The sequence below is a fragment of the Callithrix jacchus genome, chromosome 4, assembly GCF_049354715.1.
Source record: "Callithrix jacchus isolate 240 chromosome 4, calJac240_pri, whole genome shotgun sequence".
Taxonomy (NCBI): Eukaryota; Metazoa; Chordata; class Mammalia; order Primates; family Cebidae; genus Callithrix; species Callithrix jacchus.
In genome coordinates, this window is record NC_133505.1 from 67,940,491 (window position 1) to 67,954,330 (window position 13,840).

Below are 13,840 nucleotides of genomic sequence, written 5' to 3' on the forward strand. Positions count from 1 at the left end.
CCTCTTGGACCAATGAGGTTGCCCGGGGCCTGACGTAATTGGCTTCTCCTCTTTTTTCATACCTGCCTTAGTTTATCTCGGCAATAAATCTTACAGAGAGAAGGGCATAGAAGGCCAAAAAGCAACTTTTGAGTGTGAAAACAGGAATGCCTGTTCCCATTTAGGGCTGTGGGTTTCCAGGCTTGAAGGTGGGGCCTTTGCCAAGGAGCCCCCCTCTTCTACCCAGTATTTCCCTGTCTCCTGTCTGTACTAGTATCTCCTGATTTCTTCCCATATTTAGGAACAAAACTCTCCTTTGTATAAAAGCAGAAAATACTTAGATCATTTTCCTAGAATTGTTTTCTATTCTTTCTGAAGAAAAAGAAGGAAAAAATTAAACAAAATTGTGTTTTCCTATCCAAACATTTTAGATGTTTATACTTCTTACCAGATCAATTTTACTTTTATATCAAACTAATGAAGTAGGTATTATTTCTCTACTTTACAGTATAGGACATCTTAAGTAAATTGTTCAATGTCATACAGCTATTAATGATTGTGCAAAGTTCAGATGTGACTTACTGCTAATTATATACTTGTAGACATTACCGATTATAGCCATATATTTTGACAAATAAACAGTATGGAGGCATAAGACTTGGAGCATTCAATGTTGCAGGAAAGATTATTTTTAATATACATATAATATCTGAGTGAGTTAGAAGGAAATGCCAAGCTCTGAGTTCAAATTATGAGTCCTTTATTCAGCGGTGACCGAGAGTCAGCTAATGCTCAAAATCTCTCTGCCTCAGGAAGGGGCTTGATTTCCCTTTATATGTTGATTTAGGTAGGGAGAGGGCAGTCTAGCTGAAGTGGAATTTTGCAGAAGCAGAACAAGCAAGTTAGATGAGGGGGCAGGAGGTTCCCAGGATTGTTGGTTGCTAAGGGTATCTCCATACAATCACTAAGGGGAGGGTAGCAGGGGGAACTTTCCACACAATCAGTTACCAAGGAAGGTATTCACAATAGCAGGTAGCCTTGCCAAGCAGGATGCAGTGCAGGATGCAGTTACAATGGTTACAGATATTGTGAACAGTGTGAACCACTCTTAATGGTTCAAAGCTTTGAGTGCAGCATAACCTAGTAATGCACCTGAGGGGCTGCAGCACAAGAGAGCCTATCAGGTTTGCTGCTAAGATGGAGTCAGTTAGGCTAACCCAGGTTAGGTTATTACATAAAGACTTGACTTTTCTAGCATGATGAGACCACACTTGTGTTCTCAATGAGGAAAATAGAAATAGGCACAATGCAGTGTTATGTGGATAGCTGTTACTTACATGGATGTGGTGGAAACTTCATAGAAATAAGTTTGAGTCAGGGTTGGCTCACAATATTAAAGAATTTTTATGCAATATATAATTATTGTAATCTAATCCTCTAAAATAGCTTGAAGGATTTTATTTCCATACAGCAAAATTCACTTTTCAACTGAATCATTTCATTTCACCAGTTAATTAGTTTAGTTATAAGCAACTGAAAATAGAAGCTTTGAATTAGAAGAGTCCTTAAATGGTATTTGTCTGAGTAGATGCTTTTTTTTTTAAGATGGAGTCTCATTCTGTTGCCCAGGCTGGAGTGCAGTGGTGCAATCTTGGCTCACTGCAACCTCTGCCTCCTGGGTTCAAGCAATTCTCCTGTCTCAGCATCCTGAGTAGCTGGGACTAGAGGTGCACGCCACCACATCTGGTTAATTTTTTGTATTTTTAGTAAAGATGGGGTTTCACCTTGTTAGCCAGGATGGTCTCCATCTCCTGAACTTGTGATTCACCCACCTCAGCCTCCCAAAGTGCTGGGATTACAGGCATAATCCACCACTCCTAGCACATGCATTCTAAAAAGAATGAGCAATCAAAAGTCCTGGTGTAAATTGCTGCAAAATGAACCAATGAGTAAACACCAAATGTAGCAGAATCACCCTTTTTTTCTGTGAAATGCTTTTCAACAATACAGTGACTCAGGAATCTGCCTGCTTAAAAAGTCTGCAAAACTACCTGAGGAAATAAGTGGCAATTTTCCTCCATTAACCTAATAACCAGGATTTTTATTTGTCGTTTGCAAGCAATAGTTTCAAATGCATGTTCTTTGTACTACATTTTTTTAAAGTTACCTGGTAGCCTTTTATCCAATTATGATAAATTTTTTTTTCTTTGAGGATGTAGCTATGAATAAAATATTTTCACCTTTTCCTTTGGCTGATGTCAGAAAAGCCTTCACAGAAGAGATGACAGCAACGCAGAATTTTGAAAGATGAATTGCAGCCAAATACAATTTTCACTACAAGTTGGGTGTGATTTGCGAAATAGATGTTTTCAGGAATTACCTAATCAGCATACTCAAGCTCCTCCCCACAGCCACCACTCAAAAAGTCTTGCTGAGCAATGTGCAACATTGATTCTGTATCAGCCACTAGACAGAGCTAATCAATATCTCCTAGCTTCTATTTATTTACAGAGTAGGTGGATGTTTAATAGGCTTTGGAGGAAAAGAGAGAATATGAGAGAAGAAATCAGGAGTTTTTGAGTTATGTATCAAAACACAGTAAAACTGATGTTATATGTTATTTTTCTCATCAAGAATTTCTGTAAACTAGCCTTTGAATGTGTTTCAAGACATCAATTTATGTTCCTATCAGTCTAGAGGCACTTTAAAATACATGTAATGTCAGAGTCATTAAGAAGAAACTAAACAATGTTCTGTAGAGATTTAACATTAATATGTTTTATTAAATTTTAATACTCTAAGAATAGCTAATCTACTTTTGATAAAATCTATTTCAGCTACATAGGCAGAAAACTTCAGTTGTGAGTCTGAGGACTACTCAAGACCACTTGTCACTTACCTACCAAGTCATAGTTTTTCTGAGCCTCAATTACTTATTTGTAATACGAAGGGCTTATTTTACCTATTGGTTAAGTAACTGCTCCATCTTAGAAGAAAAAACCTACAAGTTTCTAAAATTACTTTACGATATAAAAATTTTGCAAAACTACTCCATAAAGTACTGTTCTCTCTATCATAAATTACTATTAGGAATTAATACTACCCAAATAAAGCTGATCCGTAGAACCAACTAGAGAACATAAACTTCTCTATAAATTTAGTGTGATTTCAGTAAAAACTTTTGTTAGGTTTATGAAATTATGCAAAATGCTGATCCTAAAATTCATAGAGTAAAAGACCAAGAAAAATGAAGACAACTTTGAGTAACAGCTAATTATTGAGTATGTATTATTTGTTAGGCATAATGCTTTACATAAATGAGCACATTTAACTTTTTAATGAACACTGTATGATATAAAAATCATTAAAACCTTCACTGTGCACATGAAGAAATGGAGAATTTAAGTAACTTGCTGCTGTCATATTGTTAGCAGAGGATATAATTGGTATTTAAAGTCAGCTATGCTAGCTCTGAATATTAGATATAAACCAATACATTATACTGCCCATATACTACAGAAGAGCAGACTTTACTTACCAAATAAGTTGAAATTAATATACTATAATTTTGGCACAGGAATAGGCGGATAGAGAAATGTATGTAAAGAGATAGCTCAGAAGCAAATCTGTATTGATATGGCATCAGATATACCAAAGGTGGTGGTCTTACAACCACATTACTGAAGACGTGACATTATTCAATTCATAATCTCCTAAACATTGCCTATTCAAACGAAAACAATAAAACATAAATGAGTACTTTACCTTATATGGAAAAATATAACTCAGAATAAATATCTAATGTAAAAGAATAACTATAGATCCCTAGGTAAAAAGAATTTCTTCAGTAATACACCCTTGCCAGCAACAACAAAAACAAGTATGATTCATTTTGCTATATTGCTGTTTAATATATCTGTATAACAAAGTATATTATATATATACTATATGTAATTAAGCCATAAACCATACATTGAAGAATTGTATTTGCATTGCCTATAACTAACCAAGATTTAGTGTCTGAATGCATAAAACATTTCTATGTCATGACAAAAAAATTAATAAAATAAATCAAGAATTTGGACAAATTATAGAAGGAAAATCTTAATTGCTAATAAACATTTTATAAACTCAATATTACTAGAAATTAAGGAAGTGTTTATTAAAGCAATGAGATATAATTTTATATCCATAAAACTGACAAAAATGCAAATAAATATGTATATAATAATACTCAACGGGCATAGACTTGGAGATGCAGAACCTTGCCTATACTACTAATAGGCATGTGTACAAGAATAACCACTTAACAGAACAATTTAGCAGTATCCACCAGAGCTAGGCAATCACATACACTAAGAATTAGCATTTCTTTGTGCATAAATAGCCAGTGAATAATTATTTTAATATTAAAAAATGAAACAACCTAAATTTTGAGTAATGGAGAAATGAATTAATAGTCAATTACACTACATTTTTCTAATATCCAGAAAATTACATAATATGAAGTTATTAAAACACTATATCTATAGTATTAACATAGATAAATCTTGAAAAAAATAAGAGTAAAAGCAAATTAAAAAGGAATATGTATATCATAATGTCATTAACATGAATATGAGTAACATACTAATTAATGCTGTGTTTGTGGATATATGATTATAAATATAAATTTGGACATACACAATGAAAACAGGGTCTTCAATTTTATTCTAACATTTAAGTTCTTTTTAGAATACTTAACTTTCTTTTTAAAAATACTGCAGAAAACCAAATCATGTGTTAAATGTGGGTGGTGGATACAGACTGTCTACTATGATATACTTTCACTTTATCTTTTAAATATTTTACAATGTAAGCAAATAAAAATTTAAATGACTGTAAGCTAAATGGAAGTAATGTAAATTTTATAGTTTTTGCTTTTCTCTGGTCTATGTGAAAGACTGAAAACAAACTTTTCTTTAACAGCACCATCATTACCTAGAGCATAAGATTTGATTTTCATAAAGATTATTTTGAAATTTACATATTGAAAATCAAAACATTAAATGTGTCTTCAAAATCTGAGAATATAGTATTATGTCTACATACATTTCTTGACTTGGAAATGCAATGTAAAACAAAGGGGTAAAAAAATATAATTATCAAGTAGATTTTAACATTTTTTAAAATATCAGATTCTTATTTATATATTCTAATTACAAGTATATGTACTTTGATTTTCTATTCAATTTTTTTATTTTTAACAAGCATATAAAAAGTATATATTTTTTACAAGTATATATACTTTGATTTTTAATATTTATTAAAAATTTATAATTTTTAATATTTATTAAAAATTTATAATTTTTAATAAAAAATTAAAAATCAATAAATAAAATAAAAACTATTAAATAAAATAAAAATAAAAATTAATAAATAAAATAAAAATTTTTTATAAATATTAAAAATTAATAAAAAATATAAATTTTATTTATATTAAAAATCCAATGCCAACATTGGCTTAAAAATTGCAGCGAGTTGAACTTCAGAGATGTGATCTTATTTGGCAAAAATTGTAGGGAGTGGAACCTCAGAAATGTAATCTCATTTGGCAAAATCCTTTGCAGATGTTATTGTTAAGATGAGGTCACACTGGATGAAGGTGGGCCATAAATCCAATGAGTGGTATCCTTATAAGAACAGAAGACACACAGAGACACAGAAGAAAGAAGGCCCAAGTGATGACACAAGTAGAGATTGGAGTGATGCAGCTATAAGCCAACAAATTCCAAAGATATCCAGCAACCACCAGAAGCTAGGAGGGTGGTGTGGGACAGAGTCTCCTTAGAGCCTCCTGAAGCAATCAACCCTGCTGACATCTTGATTTTGGACTTCTGGCCTCTTGAAATGTGAAAGAATGAATCTCCATCGTTTTTAAGCCATAACTAATACAAATATCATTGCCTAATAAAAGAAACTGGAATTCCATGGAAAACTATTTATTAAAGGACTGACACATAGGTAATATAAACCTAGTCTTGTAGTGAAACACACACACGCGTGCACACACACACACACACACGAAGCAGAGATGGGTCATGTCAAAGTACCTAAGAAGCCAATATGAGGAGGCTCCCAATATCAAGAGTTAGAATAGCTTAAATAATACATAATGATAATATTAGATTAGAATGCAAAAGCAAAATAAATCTCCATGAAGCCATACTGATATAAATTATAATTATGTTATAAATAAATTAAAAACAAAAGAAAAGAAAGAAATATTTCTTATGAAGAATTTCAATTAATATGTGTAGAATTAATACATTAGGAAAGATCCACTGATGAATGCTAAAATTAGTAGGTAAAGATTAAAGAGAAAAAGATCTTTGCATAGCCCCAAAGTTTCCCCCACAAATGTATTAAGTATAGTGTGGTTTTACTGTATGTCCACAAATTTTTTAATATTATTTCCTCTAGGAGGGATAGCTGAATTCTCATTTACTTTAGTTTAGGCTGGACTTAGTGACTTGTTTCTCATGCATGAAGCACAAAAAGAGAAAAACAGAAACTTTAGAGTAGGAAAATCTGACAAACACTCACCTTAGCCAGTGGTCAAGGTAAATATTACCATTGATAAGTCTTGCTGAGATCACATTATCCCAATATGATGCAATGAGAAGGGTACATCACCTCTGAGATATTCCTTCCCCAAATTCAAAACCTTCATCAACTTATGGGAAAATATCAGACACAACCAAACTGAGGGACATTTAACAAAATGCCTGACTAGTATCTGCAAAAGTGTCAAGGTCATGAAAAACAAAGACTAAAATATTGTCATACATTAAAAGAGACTAAGGAGAGATGGCAATGAAATGCAATGCGGCATCTGGGATTAGATACTGAAATGGAAAAAGGGCATTAGTAAAAATAGTGAAATCCAATTGAAGTTGAAGTTTGAATAATATTAAAATTCCATTAATTTCTTAGCTTTGATAAATTTATTATAGCAATGTAGAATATTAAAATTAAAGGAATTTGAGTCAAGAGTATGTAGAAACTCTCTACTATTTTTGTAGCTTTCCTATGGAACTGAAATTACTTCAAAATAAGAAGTTTAAAATGTGTGTTACTGAAACTTTGATATATAATTAATTTTAGACCCTTTAAAAAGCTCAAACTCTCATCATCTTAATTACCTACGGGGTTAATTGAAAACTTAGTCAAGTAAATAATTTGTTCAAGGTTATAGAGCATATGAGCTACAGAGAAAAAATTTTATTAAACAGGCCTAAAGAATACTTTCTTCGAAAAGTAAACTAGAGTGTTTAATAATGCATGTGTGGTAACACTTCAGAAAGTCTCATCCAAAATGAGTTTGCAAGTTTTTAATAGTTTCCAAAGGATCCTGGGTGTCATATTCAACCTAGGGTTCTATTAAAAATTTAGCATAGTTTAATTCAAGATTTTTAAAAGTGTTGTTAAATTTTATATTTCTCTACAATAGGACATAGAAGATTTATGAATAACTTCAAAGGAAATGGCCCTTAGAATTGAGTGAATGAATTCATGCTGAAATGCTTGATTAAAGTGAAAGGACTAACTACTCATTCAGTTGCTAAAGTTCTCAAAAGGTTTGGAATAGTCTGTAAATTATTCAAAATGTATTTAGGTATCCCAGTGCTTACATACTTTGAAAAAAAAACATTTTCTTTAGAAGTAATTCTATCTCTATGTCTTAATATTTTTTCTTTTAAAAATATTTTATGATAAATTTTCTCATACTCTTAATGTCTTGTTACTGTATTTTTGATTAAAGAAACCACCAGAAGTTTAGTGATTAATTTCCAATAAGAAAACTGAACTCTAACAAGACTGATTTTCAATAAAGAAACTGAACTCTAACAAGATTAACATGTCAAGTCATAGCTGGGATTCTCAAAGCTTATACTGCATACAGAAATGATTGAAAATGTCTATTTGCAAATTCCTGTTTCTACAATTTATTTGGAAAAAAACAGTCAAAAGTTAAAATTAACTCCGTTTCAGTGAACAAGAAATAATTATAGAGTATGACCAATTTTAGCTCCATACCCATTCACAAAAGTTTATGATTTCTTTTAATTTGAGCTCCCTCTATATTTTGATAGGTTATTTCTTTAAAATATGTGATTTGTGACTGAAAGTGACTGTTTCTGATATAAAGTATGCTGCTATTTTATCAGTTTTCACTTTTCCTTCTCACACCTCCTTCGAATACACCTAAATACTTTTAGGATGGAGTCCTCAGGCAGTTTCCAACACACAGTATCTAATATGTAAGAGTTGTGTGAACATGCCCATTAAATGAAGAAAAATAAGCATGAGTTTTTATCCTACTCTCTGAAAAACTTATGTGGACATAAACAGAACATTTTTTTACTTTGAAGTGCTGCTAGTTTTTCCTTACAATGCTCTGCTAGTCTCTTTGTATATACTTTGTTTTGATTGATTGAAATGGGCTTCTTAGTCTTACTATAAGACATTTTTAATTCTGTTCATTTTCTAGTAAGATGAAACTCCCTGTGTTATTGACTTACCTCTACAGAGGCTATAAGCTTTAGTTTTGTATATTTTCTGTTTACATCTTTTCCATTTATTGAGAAGGGACTAAGGCCAATTGCTACACAATTAGAGATTGTAAACCAAAATGGCTACAGGGGCCAGACTGGAAACATAGGTGCAACAGCAGGAGTTTCTTCTGGTGTATCTCCTCCTACATGCAACAGGTATTACTTAGCTATAGCTGAGTTGCCATGCCAGAAGGCATTTCTAACACTGACAGATGTTCCAGTTTATCAGGTTGTACCAGAAATCAGTATTTTTATTCAAAATCTGATTCTTCAGTGCTAACTCAATGTTTCTTTTAAGTGATTCAAGCCAAACTGTAACACATTTATAGTTTAAAATTGCCTGATCAACAATTTGGGCCCACCAATAATTTAAAATTATGTTTATAGCAATTCTCTACTAATACACAAGGAGTTGAAGCTCAGGACTTCCCCTCCGCTTCAAGACTTTTAAAAAAGTCAAATAAAAAGAAATTTGTTAAGGGCTAATACATGTTAGAGGAAACATTTTAAAAATCTAAGGGTAGATGAAACCTACTGCAATATTTTTCAATTATGTTTTGAGAACCTTAGAATTATGAGAGATGTTAATAGATGTTAAATAATATAGATTCTGAAGCATAGGTGTGTGGAAAGTGTTTAGTTAAGCATGGCTTTTTACTATGTATTTAGAACCTTCTAGAATCTTTCATATGCCAACATCAGAATACTTTTCCTAAATTTCCAAGGGTCATTTGAATTAAGATATTACTTTTAAAAGTGTTTCATTTTGCTTTATATAAATACAGCCAACTACAGTGAAACTAACAAGGGAGAAAATTTTTTCATATACCTATCAGAAAATAGAATTTTAATAACAGGCCAATAATATGGAGGAAGAAAACACACAAGTTTTCCCACACCAATTTTATGTTTTCTATATAAATGATTCTTGTTTGATTGATCTTAGGTTAGCTAGTAGTATCCTGTTTTGAAGACATCATCTGGACTAAGAGTGCTGAAAATGCTGACTCAGTGCCTTAGAACAGACTAACAGGTGGGTGCTCATGGCAGTGCCATCTTCCACTGGGAATCCTGAACTTATAAGATGGTATGTAAAGTATTAATTGTCAAGAGCACATGGCACAGTCCTTAACTGTGGCTATCATTCTTCAAAACTAACTAGTTCTGGTTAATTTATTATAGTAATGAACAATATAAGAATAGAGGGTTACAAAATCCTGTTTGGGGATATTATAGTGATAAATTATTCAATGTATTTTTAGTTACTGATTACCCTGAAGGCGAGAACATATTGTGGATAGTGAGGACATCAACAAATTTCTAATGCTTCTGACTCATCCAGTAAACAGTGTTTCACAAATGCTGTTAATCAATCAATATATTTTTAAACTGTGAAACAATATATTCTACAGTATCAACTTAATGACAGTTATTATGCCAATCTTTGCACATGAACATGTGTATGAATTCATTCATCCTGAAAAATATGTTGAAATTTATTTATTTGAATGACATTTTGCATTTACATAATAGACCTAGGGAGTGTTTAGCTCCTTTATTTGATTTGACAGATGTATCAGTCAGGGTTTTTAAAGAACCAGAACCAGTAAGATAGATAGATAGGAAGGAAGATATTTATTATGAGGGATTGCGATGTGATAACAGAGGCTGAAAAGCTTCACAATCTACTATCTGCAAAGTGAAAGTCCAAGAATGCTGATGACATAGAGCTAATCCAAGCCCAAAGGCCTGAGAACCAGGGGAGCCACTGATGTAAGTCCTAGTCAAGTCCAAAGGCCCAAGAATCAGAAGCACAGATGTCCGAAAGCAAGAGAAGATGGATGTTCCAGCTCCATAAGAAAGCAGTTTCATCTTTCCTCCATTTTTTTGCTCTGTTCAGGACCTCAAAGGATTGAACAATGCCCATCAACCTTTGGGGAGGGTGATCATCTTTACTTAGCCTACCAATTCAAATGCTATTCTCTTCCGGAAACCCCCTCACAGACAAACACCCAGAAATAATAATGTTTTACTAGCTAAATAGGCATCCTTGAGTAAAGAGATGCCCAAGTAGTTAAATCAAATAACCTTTTCAGCAGACTTTCCCATATTGTGGCTAAAGAAAAAGACAGCTCATAACAGTAAACTAATAAAAATAGGAAATATCAAACATATCTAGTTACATATATCTTTTGTTACTTTTGAAGCTGAGAGAGTAAAATTTGGTGCTATCTGATGGCCAGAGGTAATCTCCAAAAAGTTGTATGTAAAACAAAAAAGTCATGTTATTCTGAATTTGGGTCTTGAGAACCCATGTTATGTAAAGCTATGTAAAGTTACTTAAAGCTATCAATGTAAATGATAAATATCCACCCCAAAACAAGAAATGACCCCAGTCCTTGTTTAGCATGAGAATATTCAAAAGGAACACCGTAGCAAGTAATAATATTTAAGAATTCTAGCTATTTTCAAAAGCATGAAATCTTTGTTAACAATAACAAAACCAAAAGGGTTAATAGGCTGTTGGGAAGTAAAAGTGCCCCAATGATAAAAAGAATATGTACTCTCTGGATAAATAAGTAGGACTGAGGTGCCTTTCTTCCACTGCCTGTGAGCACCAGACTGAGACCAGTTGTCTTCCAAACTATCGAGTTTTCCTTTTTATTATTCATAAACTTCGTTGAATAATAATAACCTATACTTATATGTTGGTGTTTAAATGTACATGCAACACATAAGCACAAATATACAAATCCTGTCAGTATAAATATATCTACCACATTAAAGCTGACTGTTTTCTTAGTTGACAATAGTTTTACAAATAGCAAAAATATTTTATAAAACATAAATATATGAGTTAAAACCATGCTTGGCGACCTAGATTGTTCTCATTGTCTCTCTCTTTTTGCTTTTCTGTCTTAATTCTCATGGATTAACTCAATCTTTTATTAGTCCAAAGTCTTAAAGTTAATTGATTATATTGATATTATAACATAAGTTAAAACTATCAAACAAGAAAATTATTGTTTAGATCAAACATTTTTTGAAAAAAATGACACTTAAATTTTTACCCAGTTAGTGAAAGCAGAAAAAGATTTGAGGTGAACATTGTCTGAGGTTTACAAGAAAAATACTTTTGAAAAACATTATATTGTAATTCAATTTATTTAAATAAATACGTACATTCCCATGAATTTAAGTACTTTGATCATTTACTGGATTTATAAGAGCAGTGAGGGAAATTTAGGAAGTTCAAAGAAATGAAACAAAAAGAAAGCCAAACCAAACATAAAAGACGTTGCATTTGCATAATCTTTTGCACAGTGGTAGGATCAAAGATTACAGAGAAAACATACGCTATTTTTACAGAAAATTATTAAGCTCATTAATATTGTTTAAGGAGTTTTCTTAATTGGGAATGGTACGTCAACTTGGATTTGTATAATTCTTTACGTGCTTATTTTATGCTATATTAAAATGTTTATCAATTTATTTGGGGCATTTTTTTACTATTAGTTGCTGTGTTTTTCATTTTTTGCTTGTTTTGTTTCTTAAGTAAAAATCAGCCATTGTTATCACAGTTCAATTTCTCTATGCTGGCAGCTTCTGTGACAGAATGTTTTCTTTTCAAAAAGCAGATATTTTTCTTCTGTCTCTAAGAAAATCTCTAAGACATATTTCTTTTGCTCCCTTATCTTGGATATATATCAATGCCTGTTTTCATAACAGAGCTTTTAAAAATATGAGTGATTACAATAATATATTAATCTATTGCAGAGATAGAAAAATGTATATAAACCTCTTTTGCTCAGTGAATACTTCAGATTCTACAACAGAAGAACATTATCAAACTCTTTGGCAGCTTAGAGGGGTAGCCTTTTTCTGAAGAATATAACTCCTTTTCTCAAGGGCTGAGAACTGGGAAGGAATTGTCCACATTAATGGCTGAAGGAAAGAATTGATGAACAAAACATATTTATCTTTGTTTCATATATGCCATTTTCTGTAGCCCTGTAAGACCATGGGTGAAATTATGACCTCAAATTTAAAATGTAATTACTTTGTTATCAAAACATAAATTTTTAATCATATCTTGACTCTACCCATTTGCATATTTCTGTGGAAGTTACTTACTTTTTATTTTTAAAATGAAAATAAAAGCACTCTTTCAATGTTTCATATAGCTCAGTGACAATAATGAGAGGTAATGAAGTTGCTAGACAAGGCAGATGTGAAAGGACGTGTGCCTGTCTGATATCTGAATAGTCAAGATTTAAAACATACACTGAGGCTGATTCATGCAATTGTTATACAAGGCAGACATTGCTTAGTTTTATATCAGATATCTTTCACCTTCAAGTCCTGCAAACCCAGTTTTAATCTTTAAACATTTGTATACACCTATTTCTTTTTGATAGTGCATCTGTTTTTTAATTACTTATTTCAAGTTGCATATTCCTACAGTGTACACATATGAAAGATTTGTATGCCCAATAAATCCCTAAGATAAACTCCCTGGGAAAATTTTACATACATTCAAAGGTACAATGATTACAAATAAGTCATTTATTATTTAATAATGTTTCTTTTATAAAGTGCAGGGAGAGATCTGGTATCATCTGGCAATTCAACCATGAGTCAAAAGTTAATACAGCCACAAACAAATATGCAAACAACTTTTGCAGGCAAGGCAAAAGCCGAGAAGTTGAAAATTACTTTTACAGTCAAATAAAAATAATATCAGGAACGCTGGACATGATATGAGCAACTTTTTCACTTATGCAATTTAGGCTGGCTCATAATCTTTATAAAATGTCTGCCCTCATGATGCAATTTCAAAGATGTATTTCATTTACAGGAAATATATCAGAATCTTGTGAACACCAAAATAGCATAGATTGGCACCAACTTCTCTGCCCTTCCCATTATCAGAGAGGACCAGGCAGCCATGAAAGCAGAAATCACTCAGATTGGCCTTAAACCAAATCTATCCTGGATACCAAATGACCACGAATCTGGTTCAGTGGAAGTAATAATTTTTTTGCTGCATGGTGACACTAACTCTTATCACACTTGAAACCAAGGGAGTCAGGACTGTCATAAGAGGTTTATAAAATATGCTCCTTTACTTAACTATGTATCTGAATATCGCACTGGGACTCCAACAATGTAAACTGCCAAAATACTCATAGATAATATTTTAAAAAGTGACTGGAGTTTTACTTGCTATAATAAAATATGTAAAAATGCAAAGGAGTTCACCT